At 46.0% G+C, this 21,053-nt stretch overlaps 1 protein-coding gene across 1 annotated transcript in view; it reads right to left on the reverse strand.

The window, feature by feature from the left end:
* DLGAP1 (DLG associated protein 1) overlaps nt 1-21,053 on the reverse strand; it is a 589,565-nt gene that overhangs the window by 346,703 nt on the left and 221,809 nt on the right. Inside the window, exon 3 of the mRNA XM_075920931.2 lies at nt 3,218-3,325. The gene's annotated coding sequence lies outside the window, so the exon portion shown is untranslated. The remainder of the gene's footprint in view (nt 1-3,217; nt 3,326-21,053) is intronic.

Below are 21,053 nucleotides of genomic sequence, written 5' to 3' on the forward strand. Positions count from 1 at the left end.
ATCCCCCGCTCCCCAGCAGCTCCACACTGCCTGTTTCCCCATATGCCCTATTTCCTGACTTGGCCCAACAGGCACTATGCAGAAGGCAGCCTCCCTCTCTTCCCTAGTGAGACAGGAGCTCATGCTCTGTTCTAGTGCCACAGTGCTCTCTGGTGGACAAAAGGGAGAACTGCAGCAGCTCTCCTGCAGAAGCTTTGTTTCTAAACAAAACAATTAAAATATGCAAGGCTAATTAATTATACACATGTGTAGTGGTGCAGAATTCCCACAGGAGTAAGTGTTAAATGTTGGGCAATGCTATTTGTAATACAGGCACACAAACACACAGCAAGACTTTTTAGATTTCAGTTTGCACTACAGTTGATGCCAAATATATATAAGCAATTAACAAAGTTATTACTGAACAATGTCTTGCTCTTTTATGGCACACTTTTCACTGGGGAAAGTCAAAGCCATTTATAAGCATAAACTCTCACTATCCCTTCAAATATGCATTATACCTCTTTTACAGAAGGGTAAAACTCAGGCACAGGCAGTTGAACTGACAAAAGTCACTGGCTCAGCCAAGCAAAGGACTATGGTATTCTGATTCTAAATCCTAACCAGCAACAGTACTTCCTTTGAGATATATACACACACAAAGGACAATTCAATATTCAAGGATATGGCATGGCAATTTCATAAATATTGCCAACAGAACTGATATTTTTATTTCCATCAAATGCACTGTAGCCTGATCTAAGATTATGTTTAAATACTAATGACCCGCCTTTAGGGTTGACAGTTCTTTGCCCCAGGATCAGGCCCAATATTCAATTATATTAAGATCGGGAACCCTGATGCGCACGGTTACAACACTCACAATATAGAAACTCTTGTATATTTACAGTTTATGAATACTGTTAGCACTGTCACAAATACCTCAATTTCATGAGACAGGGAACGTACATCCATATTTCCTTACCATATACTTACATCATTCCTTCTAGAACAATCTTAGGTGTTAGCCCATTATCTTTCTCATTATCTTCATCTTCCCCATCATGAGGGGCCATCCTTCTGGCCCTTCCAAGGACTACATCTTCTCCTCCCTCTTGCCTCTTGGCTGGGGTCCACTGGGTATGTCTACACTGCCACCCTAGTTCGAACTAGGGTGACTAATGTAGGCATTCGAACTTGCAAATGAAGCCCAGGATTTAAATATCCTGGGCTTCATTTGCATGTTCCCGGGTGGGCACCATTTTTAAATGCCCGTGGTTTGAACTACCTGCCCGCAGCTACACACGGCACGGACTAGGTAGTTCGAATTAAAGCTCCTAATTCGAACTACCATTATTCCTCCTGCAATGAGGCTTGCCAGCTGCCCCGCTTCTGCTGTGCTCCTCCAGGGAATTACTGCTTACTGGCAGCGTTCCCTCTAAGATGAGCTGCAGCACAGCTTCACAGGTGATTCAGCAGCCCCGCCCAGTCAGTCAGCTCTGTGCATGGAGCCCTGAGCCTCTGACTGGGTTGGGCTGATGAATCACTGGTGAAGCGGTGGTGCCACGCAGCTTAGGGGGAACACTGCTCGTTGGTGTCCAGGGCCAGGGCCAGTTCGCACTCCAGGGTGCCGGGGCTCTCTTTTGATTCAACAATATCTGTGGTCCTGCTGGACCACACTTGCCAGACCGAACTAATATGCCTTTTGCAATCAACGGATAGTATATTAAACCTAATAACCATGTGATGGAAGAAAATCAATGGTCTAAAAATGTTTCAAAGACTGTAAAGCAGAGTATTTGAGAAATCGAGCTCAGCTGACTAAGGAAAATATTAGATGGTGCAATATAAGCATGGTACTGATCTCATTGTGACGTTCTATTGGTTACAGGTACAATATGCTACAAAACTGAATGTCCTTGATTTTTCAGATGTGCACTGAAAGAAAGTGCCTAGAGTTATTTTACAAAATAACTACACTTTTATAGCAGCATAACTAATGTTCTAGAATGAAACTCTTCTAAAAAATGGCTTGCCAGGTCAGTTGTGTAGTAATGCTAAAATCTAGACACTATACCATTAAATTTTGTATTGCTTCCATTAAATTAACACTGAGAAAAAATTCTCTATTTTATTTATAGATAGGATGTATCTGGGTCTGTATAGTGAGTAATATGCATTGTAAAGTCATTCTTTCATTTCTACCAAACAGGTATGCAACTGGGGAGGCATGCAGGACATGCTATGCATGAGGGTCCACAGCCAAAGGAAGGCATCAAATTCAAAATATTCACAAGTGAGACCTTCAGTGAAAATTATTCTGGTAATTAAAATAGCTATTCCCAACATATAAGAAATGACAAGTAAAAATATCATGTTTTTGAAAGAACAAAATGTGAAAAAGTGCTTTCTTTGGCCTAACACCTGAAATGATTGCAGTATCAAATTGCATATTAATTTTTGAAGGAGAGCAATTGCCCATTTTTTAAGATGGGGATAAGCTTTACAAATAACAGAACAGAAGAAATAGGTTGATGGAGTAAATCAAACTGGGATACATTTCACCCTGATACCAATTACCCACAATAGGGTGGAGTTTCTAGAAGCTTATTTATCTTTGACATATTTATAAGATCCATAGGTCCTTAAAAATAAAATAAAATAAAATAAAAAAAAGCTTTCACTGGAAGGAAGCTGTGGAGAGAGCAGTTTTTTCACTCTCAGAACTCCTTTAGGCAATATTCAATGTTCCTTCCAAGATGCTGTACTTCTTTTTCTGTTCTGATTTCCATGCCCCCTCCCACCCGCTCCCTCCAGGCCAAACCAATCCTTTCTCTCATAATCTGTCATTTTGCTCCAGTTACAGTACAAGCAGTCCTTTGGAGTTTTACCCAAACAGTTCAGTTTATATAATATATTCTTCTGTTCATGCAAGTCCCATTAAAATAGTTTACTGAGATGCAATTATGTTTACAGACAACTAACAACGTTAATAATATATATAGTCTGCAAGCCTAGATATATACAGATAGAGGATCTTGACTTAATACAGATACTTTGCCAACTGAAAGACAGCAAGTCACCAGATTTAGATTAGTTTTCATTAAGGAGGCAACCAGTTGGGGTCAATTTATTTTTATGGTTGCTTGCCTAAAATGTGCATTGGTATAGACAAACATCTGAAAGAACAAATGCAGAGACAGACTGAAAACAAATCAGACTGAAAAAAAGGGCTCACCTTTAATCAGTTTTCCATTTTGGTTTGTTTCAGGGAATAAAGAGGGAGGAAAATTTTTGCACGGTTGTTAATGCAGATGTCAGTTGCAATACGTGATGCTTGACTGTTCTGAAATGTAATCAAAATGCAATAGGTAAACTACTAGCCTGAAATAAGATGAAAATTAATAACAAAAACGACTTATTCAGCCATCAAAAGTAACTGCAGTAATGAGAGATTTTCATATCTAAGCTAATTGGTGCCATACATGACATTTTTGTGCATGCAAGGAGAAATGCAAAAGTAAGTATTTATAAAACCACATTCCTGGAACTATATAAGTGACCTCACCCAAACAATACAGCAAACCAATAAAAGATAAAGATATATATGCTTATATGTGTATAGTTCCTCACACTTGTCATACAGAGTTTTCTTTCACCTCTTATTCCACCAAGCTCCCAACCCCTTTCTCCTACTGCCTTTTTCTCATAAAGCAACCCTCAAAGGGGAAGTTGACTGACGGGGTGGAGAACTCATGACAGAACAACTCTATAGATCAGTCAGCAGAAGGTAAAATCCCAGTTAATCAGTTAACCAGTTAAACCTAGCATTTAACTGGTGAATTGATTAAACGCAGGATCCCAGTGTGGGACTGCTCCAGCCCGGCCCCCAGGCCAACATGTGGGCTGCTGCTGCCAGCCCGCCCAGTCCTCCCCAGCTATGCGGGGCTTCTGCAGTCTGTTGCTGTTGCAATCCTGACAACTAATCATATACATACGAATTATACATAAAATGTGCATTTTAAGTTGTTTAAGGTAACTAAAAAATACTTCTTTTCAAGCCAGCGGCTCTAGGTGAAAAATTCCCTATTTTCAACATTTTACAGTGCTATAGATTATATTTCCCATCTAGTGACATCAAAACCATGTGGTGAAAATTAACTAAATAAATGGTCTTCTCATCGTTAAGCAGGTGAGATGAATTGTCTCAGCACTCCAAATGTATTACATGTCTCAACAAATACAGCTTTGTTCATTCACATTCTATTGTAGTTTTTCATGTGGATAATACACAACGGTGATTCAGACCAACTTCAAAGCTTTTTTCTTCAGGTTCCAGCTTCTACTAATGGGGTTGATCAAGAAAAAGAGCCCTACTTACTTGATTGTGCACCGAGTATAAGCAAATTGAAAGAGTGAGAAAAATATGGGGTAGCTTAAATTTCCTTTAATTTCACTAACCTCACGTGTTACTTGTAAATCTATTAAATCTTCCAAAATAAATAAATAGTGAACAAATCCACAGGCTTTGTTCTGAAATGTTTTAACTTCTATTATTACAAATCCTTGCCAGATAAAATAGCCAATGAAAATAGTAATCATTACAACAGTGAGCTATCTACAGCAATATAAACACCGTAACTCCATTTAATCATTTATCGTATTATAGAGTAAATATCTTTATACTAACTCTGACAAAGTATTTAAAAAAACAAACCCTTGATGGTGTTGGATTCAGAGATGCCAAGGCCAGAAAGGACCACTGATGACCTAGGCCAGGGAAGGACAAACCTTTTGCCCCGAAAGCCACATTAGGGTATAGAAATTGTTTGGCGGGCCATGAATGCTCACAAAATTGGGGGTGGGGTTCAGGAGAGGGGACGGACTCTGGCTGGTGGTTCAGACTTTGGGGTGGGATTAGAGAGGAGGGGTTCAGAAGGTGGGAGGGAACTCCAAGCTGGGCAGGGGGGATGAGGGTTCTGACTGGGGGTGTAGGCACTGGGTGGGCAGAATGACAGGTTTGGGATACAAGATGGGTCTCTGGGTTGGGATCAAAGAGTTTGGAGAGCAAGAGGAGGATCAGGGCTGGAGAAGGAGGTTGTAGTTGTGACCCCTTAGGGCACAAGCTTTGGGTTGTGCTTATCTCAAGCAGTTCCTGGAAAACTGCAAAGGGGGGAGGGTAACATGCTGCTAAGGCATTGGAAGGCAGTTCTACATAATATCCTGTCTACAGGTACCCCCGCTAAAGTTCCCATTGGCTGTGGTTCTTAGGAGCTAGAGCAGGGAAATATCCACTGCTTCTGGCAGCTACAGGGAGCAGGGTAAGCCCTCAACCCCACTCCCCAGCCAGAGCTTCAGGACTGGATTAAAATGGCTGTTGGGCCAGATACAGCCTACGGGCCATAGTTTGCCCACCCCAATCTAGCCTGACCTCCTGCATAACACAGGTCATAGAATTTCCATGAATTAATTCCTGTTCCTAATATAGTATATCATGCAGAAAAACATCCACTACTAACTTAAAAGTCCCTTGAATAGCACAGGCACTGCTTCTTAATGTTATACACAAGATAAGGAGGAAGGACTATCTGTCTGCAGAGAAAACAGAAGGTAGGACAGAAGGCCTTGGAAGGGAAGTGTAGGTATGGCCAAACTCAAGGAGACTGCAGCTTATGTTACCTAATTGTGTTTTGAATTAGTAGTAATAATCCAAGTTTCAGCCAGGGATGAATTTCAACACTGATTCAGGATCTATGTGCCCTAGTGAGGTAAGGGTATAAAGTCACCTAACTGATATAGGCAGAATCTTTCTAGTTTGTCACTCTCTGGTTTGGCAACATCTGTGGTCCAGCATGATTTTACTTAGCCTAATGTCCACTTCTCATGGATGTGGTGGCCAAGTTTCCCACAGTCCGTTTACAGCCATCTTTATACTAACTCTGACAAAGTATTTAAAAAAAAAGTTTTCTCTCAGCTCTCAGCGTTTTGTGCTGTTGCTTAGCTTTAATTTACCCCTAAATGTCTTCTAAAAGCCCAGTAAGCAGTGGAAGTGTTGGTAATGTCTGGTAGTGAAAGTGGTCTGACAAATTCTCTGGTTCAGCATCAGTCGCGTTCCAAGGGTGTAGTCAGTTTGTTGGTCCATTTTACTCTGTTTGTATGGCTTTTTCAAGGGTGAGGAAAATATTTTTAAAATAATAAAATCATTATTGTAAAACTACAACACTTGTCAGGAAGACCTGTGTGGAGGTGTGGTACTGGATATCACTTTTAACTCATTTTGAAATTGAGTAGATTTCAAGGTGAGTGTACCTTTTTAAGGAAAAGACATTAAATTAATGATAATATTGACTTTACTAAGTATTTTTACATTTCCTTGCCAGAATGTAATAACATTGTAAGTATATTTTTTTAAAATCGCAATGTCTTAAAAATTTGTAAAAGCTGTGTTATGTGGCATTGGACTTCATTGAAAGTCCAATTTATTAATCGAGTTGACATGGGACTAGTAGGCTCCTCACCTGGTTCCATGTGGCTTCTCAGAAGTAGAAAAATGTCCCTGCTGCTCCTAGGCAGAGGAACGGCCATGGGGACTCCGTATACTGCCCTCCACCCTGAGTATTGGTTTTGCAGCTCCCATTGGTCAGAAACCATAGCCAATGGGAGCTGTGGGGTGTGCCCCACTAGTGGATGACGCATGCAGACCCACATAGCTGTGCCTCTTCCTAGGACCAGAAGGAACACATCACCACTTCAAGGAAGCCACCCAAGATGAACACCACCTGGATCTGGCAATCCTAAACCCCTCCCTCATCCAAATTCATTCTCAGAGCCTGCTCCCTGCATTCCCTTCCTTCACCAGCCCTGAGCCTCCTTTCATACTCAAACTCTCTCCCTCTTAGGCTATGTCTAGACTGCAGGCTTCTTTCAGAAGAAGCTTTCTTCTGGAAGATCTCTTCTGAAAAAATTTCTTCTGAAAGAGAGCATCCACACACAAAAGCACATAGAAAAAGACATCTGTATTTTTGAGAGAGCATCCAGACTGATTGGATGCTATCTCGCATAAAAGGCCACCCAAAACACTTCAGGCAGGACTTTAGGTCACCAGTTGCTTCCGAGTTGCTGGTGCTGGAGCCTTGCAGAGGCACGTGCTTATAGGGACCTCCCGGACAGCCGTTTCTCTGCTTCTGCTGCATGCTTGCCTATCTCTTCAAAGGACAGCAAAGCTCTTGCAGTGTCTCCTCTGGTTGCCCTGCATTTTTGGACATCACAGCTTTTCTCTTGGTGCCATGGAGCCGGAGCTGCCCCTGGGCATGCGATAGCCCCACGTGGCCATGCTGCAGTTTTTGCAGCATTTCGTGCCAATTGTCTTTCTGGTCCTGACCACAGTTGATCCCGAGCTCATTCTTGGGACCCTCTCCCTGGGTGCAGGAGCTTCACTTTGGCAACCACACCCCACAGAAGGCATTTCTGGAGGTTCAAAACCAGTTCGGACTGGTGAGACCGTCTGGTCATGGAGTGGTGGGACAGCCAGCATTGGTTTCAAAACTTCCGCATGCAGAAGGCCACCTTTTTGGAGCTGTGTGCCTGGCTCACCCCCACCCTCCAGAGACATGACACCAAACTTCAGCCCTCCATTCTTCTGCAGAAGCGGGTCACAATTGCCATATGGAAGCTCGCCACCCCAGACAGCTACCGGTCAGTGGACAATCGGTTTTGCGTGGGGAAGTCCACTGTTGGGGCCCTCCTCATGAAAGTGAGGAATTCTCGGGGTGCATGCCCTGTGTGTATGGAGGGAATTCCTGGAAAAGGGGGCTCTCGGGAAAGAGGGGTTGGGAGGTTTGGGGTGTGGAGTGAGAGTGGGGGAAGCCCCGTCCCTGGAGGATTCTGCAGTCCCACCCTCACACATTCCTGCTGCTGGATGGGTGGCCTTATAGGGGGTGGCTCCTAGGGTGTTTGCGGGGGGAGGGGATGAGAGTGGGTCGGGCACCACCCAAGGGCTCAGGCACTCCCTCTCTCATTCTCTGTTTTGTGTGTTTGTCTCCTTCTTCAGGTGGTGAGGGCCAGCAGTTCCATCCTGCTGCGCAGGGTTATCCACCTGGGACACTTGGACCTCACTGTGGCCACATTAGCTGCCCTGGGGTTCCCAAACTGCGGTGGAGCCATCGATGGAACCCATATTCCAAACCGTGCACTGGAGTATTGAGCAGCCCAGTACATAAATCACAAGAGCTACTTTCCTATGGTACTGCAGGCTCTGGTCAGCCACCACGGACAGTTCACGGACATTTTTGTTGGGTGGTCGAGCAGGGCACACGATGTCCACATGTTTTAGAAATCTAGCCTGTACAGAAAACTGGAGGTGGGTACATTTGTAGGCATCACGAGGGGAGGGGGCATGGGCATTGCTTGGGGAAGGAGCAGGGGCATTGCAGAGGGTAGGGGGAGAGGGAATGGGCATAGCATGGGGGGCAGGAGGGTAGTAGCCAGGAGGAGCGACAGCAGGCGGGTGTGCCATCATTTCTCTCATGACAGCACACATGCTGTCGCACCGCTGCATAAGCTAGTCCCAGGCACAGTTCCACCACTCAGCGTCCTCGCGTATCTTCTATGTCAGAGTCTGCTGCATGTCATGCAGGATGCTGACATGCTGGCACATGAGATCTTTCTGGACCCTGGCGCGCCTTTGGGTCCCCCGGGCTGTGGCAGCTGGCATGGGTAGTGTGGTTCACCCCTTAGTCCCAACTGATCCGGCTGTAGAGAATACAAAGAGGGAGAGGTGGTTAGTCATCCATGAAGACACTGTCCCTGAGGCTGTGCCCTCCTCTGTGAGCAGCGACCAACAATCCTTGGGCCAGAGGAGGGGAATGTCCTGGGAGCAAGGCCATGTGTGGTCTGCACAGCAGGCCCTGCCTCACAAGGGCCCCAAGGTGCCCAGGGGACCATGCTTCTCGCTTCCTACCCTCCCCAGCCCATGGACAAGCAGGCAAGGGAAGTGTCTGGCCACAGTGGGATCCCGTGGGCAGCAGAGGAGCCGGGAGCAGCCTGGGCCTCCCTGGTATCCACACACACACCTGTGGCTTGGAGCACTGCCCACAGGAGCGGGTGGTGCCTCGCACATGCAGTCATGCCCACATGCTGTTTTGGGCACTCCTTGGGGTGTCTGGAGTCCTGCCTGCACCCTTGTGACTACTCTGCTTCCAGCTGTGACAGGTGCTGGGAGGTGCCCCCCCAAGGCCGGACGTGTGTGTGGCCTCCCCTGAGCCTGGCAGCAGGATCCCCTCCCTGTGCTTAGGGGCTGCTGAGTCCATGCGGCTCACACTAATGCTGCACGTGGTTCCATGTGCACGGACTGCAGCACGATGTCCAGTCCAACCAGCCCCAGTGATGCTTGCACCCCAGCCCCTCTGCACCCACCTCCTCCACCCTGTGTGTGTGACAAACTGAGAGCACTCACCTGAAGATCCCTCCCCAGTGTCAGAGGAGGCTTGGGAGATGTCCTGGCTGACAGGCACCGGCTCCCAGGACAGGGTGATGATGTCCATCTCCTCCTCCTCCTCCTGCTGGCCCAGGTCCGCTTCCTCCTACGCCATGACCTTTGGCTGGGCAACAACAGGGGTCTCAAGGCCGAAGTCTACGACGGGTGGGGAAATGGATTCCCAACCTCCCAGGAACTGGTGGAGCTCCTAGTAATAGGGGCAGGTGTGGGTCCTGCTCCTGAGTGCGAGTTGCACTCTCTAGCCCTAACGTATCCCTGGCAGAGCTCCTTTACCTTACTCTGGACCTGTTCCAAGATCCGGGGTGGGTGTCCGCACTCCACCAGGGACTTGGCCATGCACTCAAATATATTGGCATTCTGCCGCTTGGAGCAGAGATCCTGCAAGGTCTCCTCCTCGCTCCAGAGCTCAAGGAGGGACAGGATCTCCGCTCCAGACCAGGAGAGTGCCCACCTCTTGGTCCCCCTGGGTGGGTCCTGGGGACCGTGGGGCTACTCCCTGTGAGAGCCAGGGGACTTTGGGAGGTTTGATACTCGGCCATGAGTGGCAAGACCTGTGGCAGGGAGAGCCGCACGGTCGGGGTGCTGCTCTCAGACCGGCTTCCTGATACAAGGCTTGTCCAGGGTGCCTGCAGCTTCAAGAGCTGGCAGAAGACAGGAACTATAAAGTTGGGATTAGTATGGCGTGTCCATCAGGGCACTTGTGTTATTTCCTGGGGGCCTCTTCTTTCGAAAGAAAACCCTCCTCCCCATCCACACACACCTTTTTCCAAAAGAGCTCTTTCAGAAAAAGGCCTCTTCCTTGTAGAAAGAGGACTACCAATGCTGGGAAAAAACCCTCTGTTCTTTTAATTTATTTTTGAAAGAACACAATTGCAGTGTGGACATAACTCATATTTTGTTGGAAAAACTGCCAGTTTTCTGACAAAATTCTGTAGTGTAGACATACCCTTAGTTAACTGGATTTTTTATTTACTTGCATCCCACCCGCATACTCTCAACATGCTGGATAACAAAGCTTTTACTGTATATCAATTTTAAAATAAAATCCAAGGAGAAAATACATCCTGAGATACACACTTAATGCTTTAATTTTCAGATATACCAAATACCTGCAATTTCTCTTGACTTCAACACCACCTTAAAAAATAAGCCTCCGAGTTTGTTTGGTTTCATGTTGGAACCTTGAGAATCAATCACAACCCCAAGTCTCTGCCTTTCACTCAGCTGTCCAGGATTCACTTTGGAAGCTGTCAAAGTTTCTCTTTAAGGCAGCAAGACAGCAAGGTATTTAAGCCAGTGCCTAATTTTAAGCACCATTACAAGACAAGTGCTTAAGCAACTTGCTGAACTGAGGCTTAAAAGGATTGTTGTTGGCCAAAAGAACCCTATAGGCTACATGAGTTACCTCTGCAAACACCACTACTTCTCTCCATAAGGCACAAGAAACTGGAGCCAGGAACTGAATGGATGTCATCACATGGGCATGGCTCCATGGTACATGGCTGTGTACTGAATGGTACTGAATGATAAATCACTGCAAAGTACTAAATGGTAAATCACTGCAAAAGCCTAAAGCATCCATTATACTTCGCTTAAATGTTGTTCATTCACTGTAAGAATTTTCTGAAAAATGAAATGCATTTTAAATAGATAGCCTACTTTTTAGAGGTAAAACTCTAATGTGTGTCTCTAATTTTTCTGCATATTCACCTGCAGGCTTGATTTTCTCCCTCAAGATGCACAGGCTTTGCCAACACTATGGAAGTTTGAACCTTTTAAATATTATTTTCAACTCTTCATCCAGATGTTTTTCTGCTCACTCACATTCACTCTCTGTCCATCTCCCTCTCTCAGACATTTGCACAACTTTTACCCGAACACCACACCTTTGCCAAAGGCCTATCATTATTGGTATGACCAGAATAGCTCTCTTTGCTGTAGTTAAACAGCTGCCACATCAGCTTTTCATTCTGCCAGCCAGATGAATTTGAATTCTGGTTGAACAGAATCTGGGCATGACTAATGTGTAGATCACAAATGTTCCTAAAACTTAATCCTTTAAAAATTAGTTACATTCCTTTGAATAATGATTGACTTGCATCCTCACTTGCAAACATAGAGGTTTATGGCTTACTCAGCACCACATCAGCTTTTCAGTGAAACAGCAGGATTAATACTTCACTGAAATTTATGAATTCTCCATCACAGCAAAAACCTAAACTTGAAACTGCTCCACAGCCTGATACATCATTTTTCATAATGGACCCATTCAAAATTCAGCTAATGTAAAACTCACAACTTTATTTACCTCTTATCTAAAAGGCAGAAATCTTAAAATGAGTCATTGATTCAATTTCAGCACATGCTGGTGACCAAAATCTTTCATATCAACTGACAACTGTTTGGTACCCAATTTATAGAAAGAAGATGATTTAAAACCAGTTCTTAGGTGACAAGTGGCCACTCCCTATTATCTCTATATGTGACTCCTGAATATTTGGTACAAAGGGAAGTATGAGGAAGAAAGGTACCCTCATCTCTGCTATACCTACTCTACTGATTAACATTTCACAGTGCTTCCATGAGTATTAATATACTTTTCAATGGAAAAATCCAGTTAAGAACCTCAGCTGTGTTTTTAGAGTCAGCTGTGTAGCTTGTATTCTCAGTCTGCTATCTTTTGCCATTTTGAGTACAGAGGAGATATAAATATTTCAGCTAGAGACAAGCGTCTTTGTCCACTGTTACTTTATTGTTTTTCTTAATGTAAAATAAAAATAATTAATTATGCATGTGCAGGGTTGTTCTTTGTGTATGGGAAAACATGACTTCAACCACATCAAAACCCAATAAGTAATAAGAGGGGCCTCACACAATTTTAATAAGCCATTAGAGTCAGGGATACATTGCATTGCATATGACAGATACCCACGTAGAGTCAGTTATTAAAGAAAACATTTGCTAACACTTCGATACCAGATATGTACATCCAATATTTGCTGTACTAAATATAAAGAAGACAGCAGAAATCTTTGATTACTGAACGACTAAGCAGCAACTACTTGCAAAGGAGGGTTTCTTTTAAATATTGCCACCAACCACCCTACTTTAGCAGTAACAGGAATACCCTAAATATAAAGCCACAAAAAGAAATAACCTCCCTCCTACAGCTGCAGTACATTCACTGTTACTGTTTCCACCCATTCCACTTCATCTGTAAAATTAACCATCTCCTTCTGACAATCAGAAATCATGCTGCATGCTGAGCGACAATAAATTACAAATATATAATTAAATAATATGAAAGCCCACATCTCTACATAAGCCTTCTATCAAGTCAACTAAGTCAACCAATTCAACCAATCCTCGCACAGAAAATATTAATGCAATACTTTATTTTCTGCAGCTCAACCACTGATGTATGGTAACAATAATGCACACAGATTTTGCTGTAAGTCAAAATGTACTGATCATTTTTCCCATGACAACTGGAGTACTGCATTACTTACCAGTACTGAGCTGTAAGTCTCTTCTTTGTCAACACTACAACATTTTTTAGCTCCATTGTATTTGCCACCAATTATACACACATGCAAGACAATATTTCAGGTTAAACTGAAAAGGAGCCACCCTCAAGCTGTTTAACGATAAAGGCTTCCCCCCAAAAAAATCAATGCAGATTAACATGCTCTACACAGAGTGATTTTTAATCACACTATTTTAGTAAGTCATTATCGATAATCACTTCTTCCTGTATCTAAAGTAGAAATGATTCCTAGCTGAAGAAAATGTACTGATTTCAGCATCTAGCAAAAAAGTGAAGAGGCATTTTAAATCTCTGAATCACTGAAGACTTCAGCTGTGCACTCTGAAAGAAACGAGAAGTGTCTAAAATCATGCTGACAGCTCATGTCACTTGCCAACAATATATTTTAGTGATGATACAGACTGGTATCTATTTACACAGAAAACAGACTAAATCTGATTTCATTCATGATTAAAATATGCATTATAGCAGCGTATGAATAGTAGACACTTTACTCTAACTATTCCATGGCAACGCTATTATTCTCAATCTGACTTCAAGTATTAATTATATATGAAACTGAATTGTTAGTCGACACATAACATTAGGAAAAAGAAACAAACATGGATCTTTGTCCTGTAGTTAGCCTGCAAGTGGAAATTTCCTATGAAATATTCAATTAAAAACAATAGGCAGTTCTGCAAAATAACTTTTGATCTATGTTAGATAGCTGCAGAACATGACTTTTTCTAGTTCACGCTTATGAAACTGAAAAAAACAAGTTAGTGAAGTCTAACTATTTCTAAAAAGGTTTCAAATGAGATTTCTCCATCCTCATGTGTCTAATTCATAGAAGAATGTTGCACCACTACATGCTGATTGTTGACTGTTAGGTCTCTAGTGCCCCATCTCTAATTTGGAAAATAACCAAATCAAACTAACAAAAATCTCTTTCCATTTATAACAACATACCTGCAATGTGATTATAGCTTACTGGTTAGTGCCTAATAAATATTTTTAAAGTAATAATTGTCTCTCTATATAAAAAATTTTCGTGCGGTATGACAAAGTGATGTAATCATGTCATCCGTGTCTTCATGCTGCCATTGCCACCACCTTTGTCCTCAGTCGCTTACTTGTGGCCAGCCTTGGTGCTGGCTCCTCCAGGCATGAGTTGCTCCAGCACCGGCTCCCACTTCACACCCCAGGGGGGCTGCATCACTGGGGAGGAGCTGCTGGGGCTGGGTCCCCTCCCATCCCCGGGCTGTGCAGGATCCTCATCACCATCTGGGCCCAACCCCCCCACTCTCTCAGGCCGCCCCATGTTCCCTCTGCCATCGAGACCCAATCCACCCCTCCCAGGCCACCCCGTGTCCCCTCTGCCATCAGAGCCCAGCCCCTTCCAATCCCCTTACCCCTTCCACCGAGACCCTTCACACCCAGCTCACTCCTGCTCCTCCCTCCTTGCCTGACACCTATCCCCAGCCTGCTCTTGCACCCTCATTCCTGGCCAGACACCTACCCCTAAGACCATTCCTGCTCCCTTTCCCTGGCCAGACACCCTGACTCCAGTCTGCCCCTGCCCTGTCTCCACTGGCTGGACACCTAACCCCAGAGCGAGGGCAGGGTTGGTGTGCAAAGCTCTCACGCTCTCTGGCCATGAAAGCCACTGGAGAGAGGGGGGTTGGCGAGCTTAGAGAGCAAGGGGCACAGCCCCCCAGTAACTGTATAAAATACATGGATTTTTTAGTGTAAAGCTTTCAGAAAAAACGTGTCCTCCGTCAAAAATTCAAAACTCAAAACTTTTAAAACTCTAACAGCAATATTTTAAATATGTCTCCTTGAAAAAGTTTACTGGGATATTTACCAAGACCTCTTTCTGTTTCTTTGGGAATTATTTCTACAGCTTCATGTAATTGGGGTAAAATGGTATGTTTTCTCCTATAGTTCATATATGGGTAAGTACATTTTGGAGGAAGAGCCATTGAAAGTGGTCATTTATCTGCAATACTTCAAAACACTGCAGAATTTTCCACTCAGAGTATAGATGATAGTGCAATAAATATCCAATTTTAATGGCAGAATGTCCTGAATGATATTCCCATTCCAGAAGACAGAAATAGAGTGGATATCCTTTATCTATGACTATCCATTGGTACTGACCATTGTACTGAACTCAGACACACTGCAGTGGGATTAGGGGTAAGTGTTGCCTTAGCTCTGAGGAATAAATTCTACTGGAAGATATTGTTCAAATGTCCTATCCTGGATGCGGTAGAGCTGCTGAAATGTTTGTGACTTTTGTTCATTGTGGAGTAACAGACCCATGAAACACATTATTGTTTATCTAATTATGATAAAAATGTTACTAGTGGAGATTCTAAGGTTATGAATGGTCCTCATGTACCTCAGAACCATGTTAAATATGAGGTAACACATAATTATTGACTCCGCAAACTATTGCTCGATTATCTCCACATTAGGAGCTTAACAGAAGTACTACAGCCTAATGCAGTTCACAGTGCTAGGTAACACAATCAACTATACACGAGCATATGACCATTCATTTTCACTAGGGCTCATTAAAGACAGACAGATGTGAAATAGGAAACCAGAAGTCAGACCCCTCAGAAAGGCTGACATAAAAAATTTGAAAAAAAAATTACTAGAAATCTGAAGGCGGGGCCAGGAAGTCCAGTGAATATTATGGGGGAACTTGTTCCATGAGAGGAACCTGTGAGAAACTAAGGAAGGAGAGGTCCTATACTACATTTTTACCATGCACTGTTTTAACATGTTCTACATCATTCTCATTATGCTTAATGTCACCTGGTGAAGGTAAGTTTCCTAGCGATATGAAACCCTCTGCCCTTACCTTGAGCACAAATTAACAACTGTGAGCCCATCAGCCAAATGAAAGTACATCTTCTGACTACCACAGGAAAAAATCAAACAAAAGTTTGAGCACATTGCTGACTAGGTGATCTAGCATATATTCAAAAGTATCTACACTGGTAATTATCCGGACTGCCAACAGCACAGCAATAGCTATTACTGTACTAAAGAGTAATTATATGCCTAGCCTCAAGAAATGTTTAGGTAAATCAAATATCATAGTTTTCATGAATATAAAGCAAGAGAATGGGAGAAAACAAACATTTTAGATAATGGGTGGTGCGCCCCCTGCTCACTACGCTTGCCAACCACCCCCAGACAGCATGCGAGCTATGCTCACCAACCCGCCTCTTTCTGGGGGTAGATGTCTGGTCAGGGAGGAAGGGGCAAGAGCGGGATGGGGGCGGGGTGTCTGGCTAGGAGAGAGGGAGTAGGAGCAGGCTGAGGATGCGGGTTGTTGGCGGAAGGGGTGAAGGGCCCGAGGGGTGTCGGTCTTATATGGAAGACAGGATCCAGTGCAGCCCGGATGAGTGGGCTCAGATGGCAAAGGAGAAGTGGCATGGATGACCAAGGGGACCCAGCCCCAGCAGCTCTTCCCCAATGGCACAGCTCCCAGGGCTTGAAGCGGGAGCCAAAGCAACCCGTGTCCAGATGGCGCCAAGGCTGGGCCACAGCAAGCAGCTGAGGCAGGTGGCAGCAGCAGCATAAGGATGCAGATGATGTGATGACATCACTATGTCATCCCACAGGAAAATATATATATATATACACACACACACACACACACACACACACACACACACACAGAGAGAGAGAGAGAGAGAGAGAGAGAGAGATTACTTCAAAAATATTTATTAGGCACTAATGAGTGAACTATAAAATAGTCACATTACAGGTATGGTAGTGATATAAATCTGATACAGTAATTGCAGTGTTAAGTGACCTATTATAAACCCATGTTACAAATTTATCTATCATAAATACTTTTGTTCATCTGACCTATTCACTGACTACATCCACACTGGAACTACTTGTAACATTTCAAACCTCTGTCATTTAAAAAAAAGAATTAACCCACCCGAGGAGGGAAATACCTCTCCCAATGTAGAATTTCTCCTTCAAATTGTTCTGGCCTGAGGTCCAAAACAGGCAAGTTGAAGTTCTAGACTAGTGACAGGTTTATGGTCTAATATCTCTTGACCCATCTCTATAATATTAGAAAAGGAAACATTCTAAACTCTCAGGGTATGTCTACACTACAATGTTAGTTCGAACTAACGGACGTTAGTTCGAACTAACATTCATAGCTGCTACACTAGCGCTCCGCTAGTTCGAATTTGAATCGAACTAGCGGAGCGCTTAGTTCGAACTAGGTAAACCTCATTTTACGAGGATTAAGCCTAGTTCGAACTAGCTAGTTCAAATTAAGGGGTGTGTAGCCCCTTAATTCGAACTAGTGGGAGGCTAGCCCTCCCCAGGTTTCCCTGGTGGCCACTCTGGCCAACACCAGGGAAACTCTATGCCCCCCTCCCGGCCCCGGACCCCTTAAAGGGGCACGGGCTGGTTACGGTGCCCGTGCCAGGTGCAAGCCTGCCAGCACCCAGCCAGCAGACCCTGTTCCTGGCACGACACAGAGCCACCCACCCGATGTCCCCCAGCCCACCCCCTCTTCCCGGGACCAGGCTGGCGGCTCCTGGGAGCTTGCCCTGGACCGCAAGAGGCGGGCACCTTCCTGGGCTAGTGCGGACATCGTGGACCTTGTCCACGATCTCCGCACTAGGCACAGGAAAGTGGCCGGCTAGGGCAGGAGAGCTGCCAGCCTGGCCACCCAGGAGCAGGTGTGCATGAAAATCAAGGGGGTCCACTGAGACCCCCGACCCTGAGCCCTGAGCTTACAATGGCCGTCCTGGGTCAGACCAAAGGTCCATCTAGCCCAGTAGCCTGTCTGCCGACAGTGGCCAACCCTAGGGACCCTGGAGGGGATGGACCGAAGACAGTGACCAAGCCATTTGTCTGGTGCCATCCCTCTCCAGCCTTCCACAAACCTTGGGCAGGGACACCACTCCTACCCCCTGGCTAAGACTACTCCATGGACCCAACCTCCATGACTTGATCTCACGTCCCTTTAAGCTCTGTTCTAGTTGTAGCCTTCACAGCCTCCTGCAGCAAGGAGTTCCACAGATTAACTATTTGCTTTCTGAAGAACAACAACTTTCTCTTACTAGTTTCAAGCCTGCTACCCAGTCCTTTCCTTTCCTTTGGTGTCCTCTAGTCCTTCTTTATGGGAACTCAGGAAGAACTTTTCTGAATGCACCCTCTCCACCCAACCCCTGCTTTTAGAGACCTCTATCTTGTCCCCCCTCCATCTCCTCTTTTCTAAGCTGAAGAGTCCCAGTCTCTGTAGCCTCTCTTCATCTGGGACCGGTTCCCAACCCCTGATCATGTTAGTTGCCCTCCCCTCTCCCATCCTTTCTCTTCCCCTCTCCCACCTCCTTTTCCCAGTCTCCCCCAGTTTTGTTCAATAAAGACAGAGTCAATGTTGGAAGAAACGTTATCTTTATTTTGTACATCAATAAGAAGGGGGGCTAGGGAAGGGTAAGTGGAAGGAGGTGAGGGAGGAATGGGGTACGAGCCCCCGATGGGGAGGACTGGGCTGGCTCTGCGGGCTTCTGGGGGTGGAAGCTCTCCTGCAGCCCCCCAATTGCCCCCTCTCCCCAGATGGCAGCCTGCGGCAAGTGCAGCCGGGCTGATGGCCGAGTGGTGTGATGTGCCCAGTGTGGGTACTCCGGGCACTCCAAGCCAGGACTGGTTTTCAAGCGGGGCACCCCTGAGAACTGTCTGTCCGGGGTGGGAGTCGGGACCCTTTAAGCGCAGCCCTCGGCCAGCCTGAGACAGCATCTCCACGCTCTAAGTCCTCCTCTGATGCCCTGCCGGCACTGCTTCCGGCCATCCTTAAGCCCTGTTCAGAGTCCACTCAATGTGGACTTGCTAGTTCGAATTAGCAAAACGCTAATTCGAACTAGTTTTTAGTTCTAGACGCGTTAGTTCGAATTATCTTAGTTCGAATTAACTAATTCGAACTAAGTTAGTTCGAACTAGCGCTGTAGTGTAGACATATCCTCAGACTTTAAACCTGTCACATTTTTATGAAGAGTAAGTTCTTTTTAGTGCTTAGCAGTTAATTTTCCCCACCCCCCTCAGAGGTCTATACAGGTAGACATGTACAATGACATCTTAGGTGTGGAGGTGCAGAAGTGGTCCTACTAGAAAAAAATGTTTAGAAATGTTTTAGAAAGTCTCAGTCATATCCTGTGATCTATGCAAGATGCACAGGATACATAATGGTATATCCTAAGAGTATTACTAGCACTCATCTGAAATACCATGTAATTTAGTAGCTCCACCTCTATATTGAGTGTTGTCTCCATCTAATCTTATGCCCATGAAGACTTTATACTATTATTTTATTCCCTGTTCCATACCTCCCACCCCAGACTACCTCAGTCTCATGACTGCACATTTTTATATACAGGCAGTCCCCGGGTTACGTACAAGATAGGGACTGTAGGTTTGTACTTAAGTTGAATTTGTACGTAAGTCAGAACTGGCGTCCAGATTCAGCCGCTGCTGAAACTGACCAGCGGCTGACTACAGGACGCCCGAGGCAGAGTTGCTCTGCCCCGGGCTTCCTGGAATCAGCCACTGATCAGTTTCAACAGCAGCTGAATCTGGACGCCTGGGACAGAGCAGTTGGGGCGCTGCCGGGTAGGTCCCCGCAGCGCCGCACCTTGGCGCTGCAGGGACCAACCCGGCAGCACCCCAGCTGCTCTAACCCAGGTGTCCCCAAGTCAGCTGCTGCTGAAACTGATCAGAGGCTGATTCCAGGAAGCCTGGGGAAGAGCAACTCTGCCTCGGGCGTCCTGTAGTCAGCTGCTGGTCAGTTTCAGCAGCGAATGACTTGGGGACGGCTGGGGCAGAGCAGCTGGGGTGCTGCCGGGTTGGTCCAGTAGCACCGAGGAGCGGTGCTGCGGGACCAACCGGCATCGCCCCAGCTGCTCTACCACAGGCGTCCACAAGAAAAGCCTGGTCTGCTGGGGGGGGGAGGGGGCGCACTAGCTGCGTCCCACCCCCCAGCAGACCACAGAGACGCGGGTGGCGGGACTGAGACATGGCGCGGTCCCGCCGTCCTGGTTCTCTGCGGCTTTGCTCCGTGTCTCCCCGGTCTGCTGGGGGGGGCAGCAGACCAGGGAGACGCGGAGCAAAGCCGCAGAGAACCTGGACGGTGGGACCGCCCAGACGCGCCACGGTGCTGCCGCCCGGGTCTTCCGCGGCTTTGCTCCGTGTCTCCCTAGTCTGCTGGGGGGCTTCCCCCCAGCAGACCAGGGAGACGCGGACCGCCCAGACGCGCCGTGGTCCCGACCAGGGAGCCGCGAAGCAAAGCCACGGAGGACCCGGGCGGCGGTACTGCGGCGCATCTGGGCGGTCCGCGTCTCCCTAGTCTGCTGGGGGGGGGAGCCCCCCAGTAGACCAGAGAGCCGCAGAGCAAAGCCGTGGAAGACCCGGGCGGTGGGACCGCGGCGCATCTGGGCGGTCCCACCCCCCGGGTCCTCCGCGGCTTTGCTCCGTGTCCCCCGGCAGACCAGGGAGACCTGGAGCAGCTTTTCTCACCCCGGAGGACACGGGCGGTGGGACCGTGGCGCGTCTGGGCGGTCCCACCGCCCGCGTCCTCTGGGGCGAAAAAAGCCCCGTTCGTAAGTACGGATCCGTGTAACTCGGGGACTGCCTGTACTTAGCTTTCATTAGGGATGTGACTGTTGTGCCAAATTTGCAGATCTTTCGAAAGTGAAAGCAAGTCTACATGTACCCCGGGCTGCAAAAGTCTCTCTAAGACCTGTTCGTGCAGTGTTCATCTTGAGCTTTTATTTATAGGCTGTGTACCCATTAAGAATGTGAAATCCTGATTAATCAGTTAACCAGTTAAACTATGTTTATCATTAACCACTTAAACAGGGGCAGACAGAGGGCAACTCCAGACCCCGACGGTCAACCCTAACCAGTAATGCTTACTGGTTAACCATTCACATTCCTAGTTCCCATAACTTTTTCCCCATACAGTTAGTCCCATTTATAGTCCACAGGCAGGAGAGAGGGGACAGG

This window comes from Pelodiscus sinensis, chromosome 2 (genome assembly GCF_052426305.1).
Source record: "Pelodiscus sinensis isolate ZL-2025 chromosome 2, ASM5242630v1, whole genome shotgun sequence".
Lineage (NCBI taxonomy): Eukaryota > Metazoa > Chordata > Testudines > Trionychidae > Pelodiscus > Pelodiscus sinensis.